General features: G+C 34.7%; 1 protein-coding gene across 3 annotated transcripts in view; it reads right to left on the bottom strand.

The window, feature by feature from the left end:
• The window catches only part of ATP2B2 (ATPase plasma membrane Ca2+ transporting 2), a 364,247-nt gene extending 349,951 nt beyond the window's left edge, over positions 1-14,296 (bottom strand). The window contains exons 1-2 of one of the 3 annotated variants that reach the window (XM_034438436.3): positions 13,985-14,267; positions 7,555-7,589 (exon numbers count right to left, since the gene is read on the bottom strand). The gene's annotated coding sequence lies outside the window, so the exon portion shown is untranslated. Of the gene's footprint in view, positions 1-7,554; positions 7,590-13,984 lie in introns of all 3 variants that reach the window. The other 2 variants (XM_087887774.1, XM_034438425.3) reach the window with 2 other exon arrangements.
• Positions 14,297-14,662: the final 366 nt, after the last annotated feature.

Genomic DNA, 14,662 nt, shown 5'->3' with positions numbered 1-14,662 from the left:
CCCTTTTGATTCTGAGAGACTAAATTCTTAGTCTGTAATTAATGAGTTTTTATAGGTTGTCAGTCCTTGTAAGTGATGAGTCAGACTCAGTATGAGTTACTGTAGATTCAGATAGTGGAATTAGAAATGACCTTGGGAAAGTGCCAAGCCTTAAATCATGCCATCAGTTTAAAAAAAAATGAGGATCGAGGATCTTGAGAAGTGAAGCATCACTTCTCTTATTATGCAAAGCCAGGCATAACTCAGACAATATGAGAGTGACCATCATCCCCTTGCTGGAAATAATTCTCTGCATCCTGACTAATGTTCCTCTAGCTTCCATCCCCTGCTCTGTAAATAAAATTTCAGCTCGACTTTTGGATTGACTTTGGGGGATTTCTCAAAGCTCGTGACCCACATCCGCTAAAAGATTTATGACAAGCCAATTAAATTTCCCAAACTTGTAACTGCATAGCTTTTTGCCTGCCTCAGTCTCAGGGTTCTGTAAAACAGAGAATGTATTTACAATTTACAGTCACAATGTTCTGGTGGTTGTTAATCATTTCATGCATATTAAATCCTCAAAAATATAAAATTCATACTTTCACATTTTAAAAAACAGTATTTCATATTCTACATATGCACTACTATATTTAGATGCATTCTTTCTTTCTTTTTTAAAATAGTTGAGCAGTCTCCTTATTAATCTTTTTTTAATATTATTAAATAATTAGATAAAATTGAATAATTGTTATTATTCATTATTAATAATTATTGAATACTATCTTTTATTTTATATATTAATGTTTACTTGTTTATCATTTTTATATTGTATTTTGTTGTTTTTTTATTGTATGCTACCCAAAATTATGGACAGCTACTCAGTGCTAATAAATGTAGGTAGATTGATAAATCTAAGGATTGATAATTTTAGTATTCACTTACTGCTACATAAATTATTATTAATACCGTTGGCTGTTTTAATAATCTAAAAATACCATCCAGTTAGAAAAGCAAGGATTATCCAATATCTAATAACAGTGTCACATGTCCATGTTAACTAAGATACAGCTAGCGCATAATTAATTATGCAACAGAATCAGGAAATAAAATTAATTGGAAAATTACTCTTTTTTACCTCTAGCAATTTTATTCATTTCTAATTGTTCTACAGCAATATCCTTTCATTATATAAATATTTCTTCCTTTATTGTACTGTAAATCTGACACAGTTATGACCTAACACTATGCTTTTTAATGTTTTTGACACTAATTTCTAAAAAGACAAGGTAAATCAAATTCACTGGCATCATGTAACTTTAAGGTTATCCAGTCACTTTACAATAATTATATTTATGCACTATAAAGTGCTAAGCAAGTCGAACTATTAGCTACAAAATTTGCTGCACTTTTTCCCTGTTAAAGATTTGTTGCCAACAACAACTAAGCATCACATGAATGAAAGCCTGAATATTTCACTCATGTGATTATGTTTCTATGCAGGATAAACCTCGCTTTTCTATTTTGCATGACTCCACAAGCTCTCTTGAGATTTAAAAACTAATCCTATTTCACCAAACATTTTTTGCTTGCTGCAAAACTTAACTGAGGTTCTCCCCCTCTTTTTTTATAAACTTATTGGCAAGAAATAGCACTGAAATTCTTTCAGTCACTCTGAAGACCAGCCTCAAGAAGGAAAAAAAAGGACATAAAGATTTCTTTTTTCCAGACTAAGTTAAAAGGTTCTGGAAGTATTAAACCAGACAATTATGGCTATCTGATGAAATAACTTTTCAAATAATGAAACTAATGTCTGGATTTGTCTTTCTCTACGAAGAAAAGGCACTGCATTGCATTCATAAATACATTACATTGATATAGTTTGGTAGAGATGAGGTTCTAATGGCAACATATCTCATATTGCTTTCTATAAAAAGAAATGTTACTCAATGTAAACTTACATATTCTAATTTAGCTATTGACAGACTTCACATTAGTTTGTCTAAAAAAAGATATTGGTGATTACTTCAGAGTGGTGTATAGATACAGATTTAAAAGACAATGAAATAAATAAATATTGAAATCTATCAGTGAATTAATTGAGAAATGATAACGAGATTAAAGACTAGGTAAATACACTTTGTTCTATCCTCCAAGCCTCTATTCCAATCTACATTTAAGAATGACTTACTCAGTCTACCTAATTTAGAACTGAAAAATCTGATTTTTTTTCACAGAGATTCTTGCTGATTTGTTACAAATGGACCAGATGATATTGTACTCATCAAGCATTACAGCTAAAATGGGCATATTTCATTAATTGGTGTCTTTTCAACTTCCTTCTATATCCGTGTTTCTCAACCTTCACCACTTGAAGATACGTGGACTTCGATTCCCAGAATTTCCCAGTCAGTCATGTTGAAGTCCACACATCTTCAAGCTGTCATCAAATCTTGATTCAATAATTTTGCTCAGTCTTTTAGAAAGACCATGTTCACAAAGAGAAAGCATACTGTATCAGCAGCCCAAAACTGTAAATATAAGATCACATTCTCTTTCCAATATTGAAAAATAATCATTCTTCTTGCCCTCTCTTGATGAACGCATACATTTTAATATAGTGATATATTCCAAGATCTTTATGCAGAATTCAAGAATATATTTACATATTTAAACCACATTGGTCTCTGCAGCAGTATTTATGGTGTCATCAAAATAGGCAATATGGCAGACAATGTCCCAATGCAACTTTGTATTTGTCTGTAACATTGATAGGTGTATAAAAGAGGCAGGGCTTGTATTGCAATACACATCTGACATCTTATCTGTTTTGACATACACAAGGCCTGCATATGTTGCTAGATTTTTGAAGAAGCTATTAACAAGCATGAAAATGGGACATTTTGGTGGGATAACCTAACATCATATTGTATACATTTTAGAATCCAGCATAGTGGAACTTGATAGCCAATTATTTTTAAATATTTCACAGGAAGGCCACTAAGCATAAAAATATATATTTGAATTAGTCATAAATGTCATTAGAAAGACATCTAATATTTTAAAAAATCTTAATTATTAGCTTGATAATATGGATATTGCAACTTTGTATTCCACAGTTCTTTCAAATAATCAATATTTGCCTCAGCATTACTGATTCTTTAAAAAAAAAATCTATTGTGACTTAGAATAATCCAAAACATTCCTAAAGTAACAATAATTCAAGAGCATTAGATACTGCTAATGCATTTGGGACAAATAGTAAAATTAAATGGCAATTTTAGGTAATCAAAGCTCTTCTTACAATAATTCAAAGAGTTTATAAACTTGATTGGCAATTAATCCAAAGTATTAATATGTAACTTTTTTATTTATTTAATTAGAAATCCTGTATACAGCTTGAATAAATAAATAAATCACATACATACATACATACATACATACATACATACATACATACATAACTATTTTTACTATTTATTAGGAAAATTTATATGACAACCCAACCTATTCATGCTAACTCCAAGTGTCTTACAGAGAGTTAAAAACCCCACTGCTACAACAATCAAACAAAACACTTAATGAGCTTCATATCACCCAGGGGTCCCCAGCCTTGCAGATAAAAACCATGTCTTCAAGGCCTTCTGGAAGAATATCAAGTAATTGGTTATATGGATGATGTTCCACAGGAAGGAAATCCCATACAGAAGCGCAGGGCGATCCAATGACTCGGGAGGGGGGCACCTGGGAAATGAGATTTAAAGAGATGCTGTTGGGAGGGGCACTTGTTGGGAACAAGCGTTGCCTTTTTCCAGTCTCATGTGCTGTTACCGACATCTGGATACTTTGCTATGCCTTGCCCTGCTTGCCTTGCCCTGTTTGCTTTGTTACCTTGTTTGCCTGGTCTGACTATGTGCAAGTTTGTAGTGACACAGTTCTACTCTGGGTTGTGTTGAAGTCCCAGTGAACTCTTCCTGTGATGAGGACTCCCTGGAACCAAATTTCCTGCTCTCAGAATTGTCCTCTGAACTAATAGCAGCCAGGAACTATTGGAGGTGCATGTTTAGAGATTGGCTCCTGGACTTGCAGTGAATGGTGGGACTTTTGGGGAAAAGTTGGAGCAATAAAGGGGAGTTAAGCCTTTGTCCCAGCTGTGTTGCTTCCATGCCCAGCCCCAGGTCATCACCCTAGGTATCTAAACCTCATATCATATAAGTCTTTATAGTGACAACTTCTTGAACTGCACCCATGTATACCATAGAGAGCCAGTACAGTTTCTATTGTATTTGTATATTCAATAATGAATGGTGCATTATCAGATGGACAGCTGCCCTTTGCATCAGTTGAAGTTTTTGGATGTTATGACAAATCTCCAAAAGCTATTTACAACCAGATTTTCAAGTTACAACAGCCACACTGCCCCCCATAGTCATGTGATTGCATTTTGGGTGCTTGGGAACCAGCTCACTTTTCTAGATGTTTGCAGCATCTCAGGATGATGTAACCAGGGGTGGGATTCAGCCGCTTCGTACTGGTTCAGGAGAACCAGTTGTTGTAATCTGTGGGTGAGCCCGCCCCGCTTACCCATTCTGGCTCTATTGCATCCTATTTAGCTGCGTTTTTAAGCATGTTCACATTTTCGGTGCTGGGGCAAACAGGTGGTTAAATTATGTGAAGCCACCTCTAGATGTTATCACAATTTTTGATGTTTTTGCCAGTTCCACCTTAACAACACCATGATTTATGATGAGGCCCAACTATAGCTGTAAGTTAAAGGACTACCTCTAAATACAATCCTAGAGATGCAAAATTTCATTAAAAAAAGCGACTATATCTTCCTTGCACTGTATCTGAGCTTCTTTACTACAATTTTACTTTCCTATAACTTTAAAAGCAAAACAAAATTACGTGCAATTTTCTAACTAGGATTATCCACAAGTATAAAGGTATTGTGTAAATGAAGGCCACAAGTATAACATAATTCAAATGTGCCTTTCAGTCTTTAATGAAGAAAACACATTATAACTGAATTAAAACTCTGTCATGATGTCAAAGGATCACATAATAACTTCATAATTGTGCACAAAATCATTCATTGATTTGATCATTCACATTCTATGTGAAATCAAAACATGTGACCAATGAGCGGAAAGAAAAAACTTCCATTATTATATGAAAATTGTAGATTAGATTAGATTAAAAAATCTAAGATATTTTCTATTCCATAAAAAGTTTTCCTTTGTATATATTATGCATTTCATATATACATTATATATATTTGGCTCAGATACTTGTCCTTAGATGAATAAAATCACTCATACCAAATTTGAAAATAATCTGTTCATTAACAGGAATCGTTAAAGCAGTTAAATTAAAAAAAGAATTTAACAATAAAGTAGTATAAATGTTAATGTTTATTCTCTTGTATTTCACTAAAATGGCATTGAAAAATGTTAACAGTAAAAGTAGAATAAAACAAATGAAAAACAAAATCAAAACATAATTAAAAGTTTAAACTTGTTAAATAAAGAAAATGTGTTTATTAACATCTACTTATTTGCTCTAAACTGCAGGATTAAAAGTACTTATCCCTAGCTGGCTAATACCATACATAAATAACATTTTTCAATTTATCATTATCAGACTCAGAAAAAAGAAAATGTCAATTTAAATAAATATAAATTAAACATTTATTTTTAAAAGCTTATTTGTTTCCTCATATAAATTTACAAATTTATAATGTATCTTCAGAAGTAAAAGAACAGTTTAGAAGAAGGAAAAAGACAAGGAATCAATATAATAAACTGTTCTCACAGGTTGTGCTGTGCAAACATTAGTCAAAATTAATCTTTCAGCATTACTGAAATAGTTTTAGTTAGTACTAGCTTACTAACTGAGAGTTATTATTTCTGTCATCCAGTTTATCAAGAGCAACCTATTCAATTCATAATTAAGGACTGCCCTCAGCATAATACATCTCTAAACTATTTTGTGTTTTAGAGCTGGTTTAGTAAAATAGGCATTACACTGCTAAAGCTACAAGGGCTGATAACAAAATTACCATAAGAAGCCCTTGCCAATCCTTATACAATAATATCTGGTGTTCTGATATTTAAACAAATACATTTGAAATATATTAGTAACTTTAGGATCAGGTGTATGTGCCAGGGGGGTCTATAAAGTGACCTACAACTTTCAACTCCTTCTTTCCTCAAGATAAATATAACATAATTCTATGATTATTGCTCATATTTGCTAATTTGTGCCTTCTCTTTTTTTTTTTAAGCATTAGACCACGGACATTTAACTCCTTGCAAACTACCCTGAAATCTTATTAGAATTAAGAGTGGAATAAAAACACATCAATAAAGAATCAGTGACTACTGGCAATTTAGCTACTTTGTAATCATTTTGTATGCTTCTGATAGGAGTGAATACACCATATACATCAAAATTTTCAAATATTTTATACTTTTGTACCATAATATTTTAATTTGTATCAATTTCATGATCATGTAAAGATATAGCTACTGTATATTAAGGACAGGGTTTTTATCCACATCCAAGTTTGGGGAAAGAAGCTGAATTGATATACAGCTATATTGTTAGCTGTGATTTATTTAAACAATATTATCGTATTATTATTTACTCATACTCTCTTTCTGAACTTTGCTTAGCCTGAAAGGAAATAGCATGAGACTCTGTATATATGTATATACTTAATATAAGGTATTAGCTTCTTAAAGCTGTGACAGCCGAAAAACAATAAGAATCTATATTTTAAATACTCTGTAATTGTGTCCCAAGCTAAACACTGAACTGGATAACAAATTCATTTATTGTCATGCCATCTGCATGCACATACATGTGTCTATGTGCATAGACATAGACACATGCACATATACAGAGTCACACATTTTCAATTATTGTTATATATGTTAGTAATAACATGAAGTAAATTACAATTGATTCAATTAAAATGTATTGAAATTGCAGGTTGGATCACATACAATGCACATACAACCCTTATGTAATTTCAAGGAGAACTACATGATTTTAAATCATTTACATTTGCCATACCCTTTAACTGCAGAACATGTTCAATGAAGCAAATTTACACAGATTTCTTTAATAAATTTTAATGCCAAGCATTAGAATTTAGGGTCCTTAGAACTGAAATGGTAATTCTCCAGCATCTTTTAGTAGTGTGCTCATTCAACTGGAGTCTCTTTGAAGCTTTTAAATCTGTTTTTTCCAAAATTAGATTTCCATCTGCCACTTTTTCCTAAAATAATCTCTTAAGAAGATGTTGTAAATTTAGATAATAAATGGTAATCAGATTTAAAAGAATTCAACATTTTTTGATATTTCAAATGAAATATTTTAAGTTGCAGGACTTTCCTATGCCAAGTAACAAGCATTATATCAAATTCTTATTTCTATAACTTGAGAAATGTGGATAAAAACCTAGCTGAAAGAATTATTGTTAATCTGTTTAATTACTACCAAAAGTGTACCAACTTGCTTTAACCGTACCAATAAAACCTAGAAATTGCAAAGATGATATAATTTTACCTTTGTCTTGTTATGAAGTGCCTTTGTGGACAGTTCTAAAAAAAAGATTTAAAATAAATTCTTTTCCACCAAATATTCCAATCAGATTCACAGGGTACAAATCTCCTATCTTCCCAGAAATATTTTTTTAATATTGGTGGGTGACCACCCATTGGACTTAATGATATGATTTCCTTGCTTTATAAATAGCGTTAATAGTAATGAGGACCATATTAAAAAAAATCGCTAAATCTAATTCATGTGAAACCAAATAGGAGACCAATCCACAACATATATATGCAAAATATATTTAGCAGTAATAGGATTTCCATCATTAATGCAATATTTTCTATTTTTTAAAAAACCCTATCTTTGCACTTTTTATGCAATTCACATAGTCCTCTAAGCCATAAATCATGGTTCATAAATCACATTAATTGGGCTGAACATACTATAGCTGTGTGATATTTTAGTTTGTTTATATTTTGAAACAAGACTAATGTAAAGTGGATTTACACATTATCCTAAGCTCTAGTGTGATCAGTTTGATTTTAAGTTAGTTAAAGCTATGTAGTTTATAAACTATTATTTACAACATAGAATGTTGTGCAAACCAAGACAATTATGGCCTAATATTAAGCAAACTATGAATAAACACAAGAAGTTGGTGTTAAAAGCTTTCACCATAAAATTAAATATGGCTATCATGCTAGTTTAATCAGCTGTCACCTCATTTCTTTTACAAGCATATATACTGGAATATATTCCATTCAGTTGCATTCTAATTTTGACTGAATGGTAACTAATACTAACTCACAATGGTTGTAACATTGGCACTATTTTGTGATAGCAATTTGAACATCTGAATATATTTATCAATATATTTATTTGATAAATATGGGTTAACATGTACTTATGACTTACTATAAAGTGCTAATATTCAAAAAAAAAAGTTACCATTTCTAGAATTTAAAGGTATATGAAAGTAACTGCAAAATAAGTATTTACTTGCAGGGTAATAAAAAATAAGAGAAACATGATTTTGATTAATTTACCTTCCATTAAAAGATACTGATAATGCTAAACATCAGCATTTAACAATTTATTTATTTTATTTATTTATTTTTTCAAATTTCTATACCGCCCTTCTCTTTTCGGACTCAGGGCGGTGAACAGCCAAGTAAAACACTTTATATACAAAAGTTAAAATAGATTTAAATAATTAAATAATTTGGCCCAGAATTTAAAACATTTCAATTTAAAACCAATTTCAAATTTTAAAAACCCATCATAAAATCAGGACAGCCCGGCTAACTGAAAGAGGTAGGTTTTAAGGGCCCGACGAAAAGTCCGGAGGTCTGGGATCACTCGTATCTCTGGGGGTAGATTGTTCTTTATAACAATCTGTTATAATTTATAACAGACTTTCTTTCATTTTTACATAATGTTGCTATAATAAATCTTCAAAGCAATTAAATTAAGCTACACCTTAACTTAATCTGGATGAACAATGTGTAATTAAACAGAACATAAAATATACGTTGATCCTTACTCATTAGCTAAAATTCAATTTTAGAGCCTTGGTGGCGCAGCAGACTAAAGCACTGTTAAGTAACACCAGCTGCCTTCAACTACTGCAAGTTCAAATCTCACCAGGCTCAAGGTTGACTCAGCCTTCCATCCTTTCGAGGTAGGTAAAATGAGGACCCGGTTTGTGGGGGCAATAAGCTGACTTTGTATAAAAAAGAACACCGCTTCGGGGTAGGGGGCGAAAGCCCTACTAAGCAGGTATATACAAAAGTATGACGGCTATTGCTTAACGCATTGTAAGCTGCCCTGAGTCTCCGGAAAAGGGCGCCATATAAATCGAACCAATAAATAAATAAATAAATAAATTCCAGGAACATACCATAATTATTTTCATATATCCATTCTAATTTGAAGTTAATTATATTAAAGAAGAATCAAACTTGATAAATGTGATCCAGGCTGAATAAATTTGAGTTGTAAGAAATTCTGCAATCTTTTCTAGCTGGCAGGGACAAAACATCAACATTTTTGGGGGAGAAATATATCAGATTATTTTAATAATCTTTGACAACTGATCTTAAATTACTATCTATCACAGAATAGTCAACACTTTATAACGCTGACTAATTATATGAGATTTCAAAGAAATCATTATTAATTAGATTAATAACATATTAAATACAGGCAGAGTTTGAACTTAGATTTCAATATTAATTTTGTAATTCTGATATTTAATTATTGAATTTGGTGGTGCCATATTTTCAGGAGGCAAGAATTGAGCAATATTCTGGAATAACAAACTCCAATGAAACCTACATAACAAGGAGAATATTTAATATTGCTTAATAAATAGCTCTAACATTTCTTATGTAACTGAAGAAACTGAAGAACTGAAGACTATGAAAGTGTTATCACTTTTGGAGGCTGTTCTTTATAGAAATTTGAAATTTCAAAGATGTCAAAGAGTAGAAACTAATTAAGCAAGGGTGAAACTAATTGCAAGATCATCAGATTGTGCTTGTCTTCTAAATACATCAGTTATTTCCAATTAATAATTTTGGTACAAATGAATTTTAAATTCCCAAAATAATTATATTTAGATCTTGAATGTTCTTATCCTATTAGAACACAGTCCAGTGTTCTTGTGAATTTCCAAGTCATCAAGAAGCTTGGCCTTATTAAAAACTGTAAAACTACAAAATCAAAATATCAATTATAAATGTTGGTAGATTACCATATTTTCAAATGTATGAATTTTTAAGAAGAATACATGTGACCATTTAATACTATATTATTGGCAACAATTTTGAAATGTAGTCATGGATTTTCCACATATTAAAAATCTTCATGAATATTTGAATAAGTGATCCATTTCTGATGCTATTGTTGGAAGGAATTCTTCTTCAGGCTATGTAAGTTCATGACAAATGTAGTATTTTAAGGACAGACTTTTCCTGTGATTTTTTCCTCATGAATTTCTTATTTAAACTTTAAATACTATGTGAAAGACATGCTTAGTTTTTCACGTATAGGATTTTTTTTAAAAAAAAACAACCACGGTAACTTATTCATATTTTAATTTGTTTTTTTATTCTTTTCCCAAAATGATAATGTAATATATCTGGTATAATGTTAATTCATGTGTTGTGCAAGAAAGGCTCATATTCATGATTAGTTTAGAGTGAGCTTTAGAAGTACACCTTTTTCTTTTATGTGTAAGAATTCCTAATAGGGGAATGATTACATGTACAATGTAGCAGTACCACTAACAATTCTTTGTAAACACTTGATATTGATATGATTTAATTTTAACACAGTGGGAGTAAAAAAAGACATATTATCCTGTAAACAAATAGTAGGGCTGATAGATGAGGCAGCCATGCAGGCATGGATAATACAAACTAATTCTTTTGTTTCATAGCAATAAACCTAGACAGTAGTTAGTAGTTAGAACACAGCAACCACAGCATAGTTCAAAACAAGTCAAGAGTTCTTTATATACCAATATAACACAGTGAAGAAATGAGAAAACTTTTCCATACTACCCAAGTGGCAGATTGATTATCTATACTCAGCTTTTATTTCATCTCATGGGGAAAGAATGGTTTCTAGTCATCAATGTAGACTGAGAACATTCTGAAACTGGAGAAACTCTCATCTGTCCTGCATTCAAAAAAAACTAATTGTTCTACATCTAAAAAAGAAACAAAAATGGTAGTAATTCTATATCTCTGTTGGATACAGCCTGGAGAAGATTGTTCTTTTTGTTGAAAAACAGATTTCCATACCATGTATCTGTGTGCGCCTTTGAGTCAGTGTTTCCCTCCTGGTAAGTACCTGGACAAGTCCCTGCTGTTTTCTCCACAAGGTTTCAGAAGTACTTTGCTATTGACTGAGAAAGAATGACTACTTTCAAGGCCACCCAATTGGCTTCATGCCTAAGGCAAGATTAGAACTCATGGTCTTAACCAGTACACCAACCTGTCTCTCTGCTTTGATACTTTTTGGGGGGAGGTTTTTTGAGTCAGGTTTTTTTTTTTTTTAATTCCTGGTGACTGCTTGGACAAATCCCTGCAATTTCCTTAGCAAAGTTTTTCCTTCCCAGGGCTGGGAGAGAATGACTAGGCCTTACCATACAAAGGGAAATTATGCTTGAGAAATGTTGTAACTGAAAATGAATGTCGATAAATGTACCTTTTTATAAATCTAATTCTGGGCAGTAATCCAAAGTGCCCTTACCTTGAAGTAAGTCTCATTGAATCAAATAGGACTTAATTCTTAATAGACTGCTAATCTCAATGCTGTTTCAAGATTGCTATATTAATATTGTATGAGTCTGATGAAAAATTAAAGTATTTGCCTAAACCTGTTTTTCAAAAAAAAAAATGATGGATATAAAGATAAAATAATGGCTCTAATTCTGAAATTATTTGTAAGTAATATTTTTATAATTTATTTGTGTATCTATCACCCCTACATTCTTTTATTATAAATTTTCTACAGCATGGAACTACAGTAATCACAGTTGTTTTGCAAGAAGAAATATTTGATCTCTTGTGCAGCTTCTGTAAATGTTAAAATTGTTTATTTATAAACTCAGCAATAGTTTAAATGCTGGGTCACATTTGGGGAAAAAAATATAAACTGCATAAAATACATAGGCTGAGAGAAAACATACGTATTTCATGTATAGTTCAGCCACATATAGTTTGTCTCGAGGTATCTTCAAAATTACTTAGACAGCTAATCTCATGTATCTTCCCCAGGAGTTTAGAATCATTCATATGAACCACTGTACTCGCACATCCACATAAGTCCTTGTAAGAGAGGTGACCTACAAGTGGTGACGCTACCCGATTAATTTTACATCTTCTGAAGAGAGATTTCAAAGTGGTCTTCCTGATCCAAGACCAAGATGCTGCCCATCCCAAAAGGATTCCACATTCTAGAGCCTTTGCGATAGGTTTGCCTACAAATCACATTTGCAGGCAGCCAGTTGGACAGTGTACTGAATTACAGTGACAGATTATAGCCCACTTTGCTACTGTAAAAATAGATGCTTCTTTTGTGTGTGCATCCTTTATATATATTCTTTAATATGCTCCGTAGAATTGCATTATGAAATAAAGAACAGACTCTCATAAAAAGTTTTACTTTGTCCTTGACCTTATAAGCTTGTAACAATTACATTCTTGATTTGCTTACCAGGACTAAAAAATGTTAGATTGAATTAATCTTTAAAATACTATTTTAAAAAATGTGGTCTCATTCGATAGATAGATAGATAGATAGATAGATAGATAGATAGATAGATAGATAGATAGATAGATAGATAGATAGATAGATAGATAGATAGATAGATAGAGATAGATAGATATAGATAGAGATAGAGATATAGATATAGATATAGATATAGATATAGATATAGATATTTGGGTGTGCGTGCACACGTGCTTGCGTGCATTACTTTACCTCCGCTCTTGGGTTAATCTTCTAAAATGTCTTTTTTTGTTGTTGTGGAACTGACACATAATGTTAAGTTTACCCAATCAGCTACAAAACCACAAGGAAAGATGTTACAGAGGGACATTTTGTTCAGAGCATCCTTAAAATTAAGGTCAGCCTTGACTTAGCCGCAGCTGTGCTGATGGAAGTAGGCTCCATGGTGCAGTCCCAAGAAGGATTCCCCCCCCCCATCTCTCTCTCTCTCATCCGTATCCTCCAGACTTCGATGGGCAAAAACGGAGTGCGGTTTTTGGTGTGTATGGGTTTTGTTTTTTCACTCTGTGAAGATGACAAACCTCTGTCGTCTGTTCCTAGCACTGGATGTTCGGATGCGTTTGTATATGTTTTGAATACCGACATCGAGGAGAAGATGGGTGGCGAGAACCTATACCTAGGCAGAACCTGGTTCGCATTCTCTTCCTAAACCTGGCTCGTTCCGCAGACCCTCCGGGCCAGCCCAGTTAGACAGCAGCTTCGGCCGGTCCTCCAGACCACCTTCCCCAGTCCTCACACACCGCCTGGTCCTTCGCTTCCTCCAGCCTCGGACCTTTTTGCCTCTTCCCCCCCCCCCTCTTCCTCCCCCCTCCACGGAGAAAGCCCGTCCCGAGAAAGCCAGTCCCGCGCCTCTCACTCCCACACGCGCCACCTCCGAGCGTCACAGCCCCACCAGCCCAGCATAGAGCGAGCGAACAGCTCAAGGTCACCTCCGGACAGCGGCAGTGGCCCCTTTCCAGAAGAAAACCTGCAGCCAAGGCGCCAGTTAACCACCACCTGCTTCCCAGGGCGCTTGAGCAAAAGTGGCCCCCGAGGAGGCGGACGCGCACAGCTGACGCGCCTCTTTCCCAGCTCCAAAAACACCCAACGGCCCCCTTTCGGTGCGGGCTGGAAGCCAGGCGGGAAGTTCCCGTTCTCTTACCTGGGCTGTGACGGCTGTGTTGGGAAGTGCAGCGCCTCAGAAGTAGAGCTACTGCCGCCGCTGAGGCCGTTCCTTTGGAAGCGCGGAGCGGCTGAGGCAGGGAAGGCGCGCGGCGGTGGCAGCTGTTCAGCCAGCCGCCTCGCAGGATGAGAAGAGCCGCTCTTGGGCTTCGCAGGGGGTGGCGGCGGCGGCGGCACCAGCAGCGCCCGGGGATTCCACCAGCGCGCGCGCGGACCTTTGGGCAGCTGTTCCAAGCTCTCCCCCTGCTGCTGTACCTCTCTTCCTGCGCCCTGGCATTCCCCCGTCGATCTGGGAATGTGCAAAAGCCGGAGGGGGACGGGGTGGAGGGAGGGAGGGAGGGAACCCTTGCTGCAGTAGCAGCGGCGGCACGAAACCCAGAGCTTTCTCACCGAGATGCCTGCTCCTGCTGCCAGCCCCGCGAGGGAAAGCAGAGAGAGAAAAATCACAGATGGACCGGGCGTTTGAGGAGGTGATTAACCGGGGCTCAGCCTTCTGTTAACGCCCGGCCCGATGTCAAACATGCATCATGCCCCTCAGAAGGGACGAAGGGCCCTAAGCACCTTTTATATCATTTCAAACAGTTCTAACTTTAAAAACTCGCTTGGTCTCCCACACCAAGGGAGAAGGCTGGCGAAAAGCAAGACTCGCATGTCAAGA

The sequence above is a fragment of the Pantherophis guttatus genome, chromosome 2 (genome assembly GCF_059756535.1).
Source record: "Pantherophis guttatus breed Tessera chromosome 2, ASM5975653v1, whole genome shotgun sequence".
Classification (NCBI taxonomy): Eukaryota; Metazoa; Chordata; class Lepidosauria; order Squamata; family Colubridae; genus Pantherophis; species Pantherophis guttatus.
Note: the sequence above shows the minus strand (reverse complement) of the source record. Positions and strands in the feature narration are given on the sequence as shown.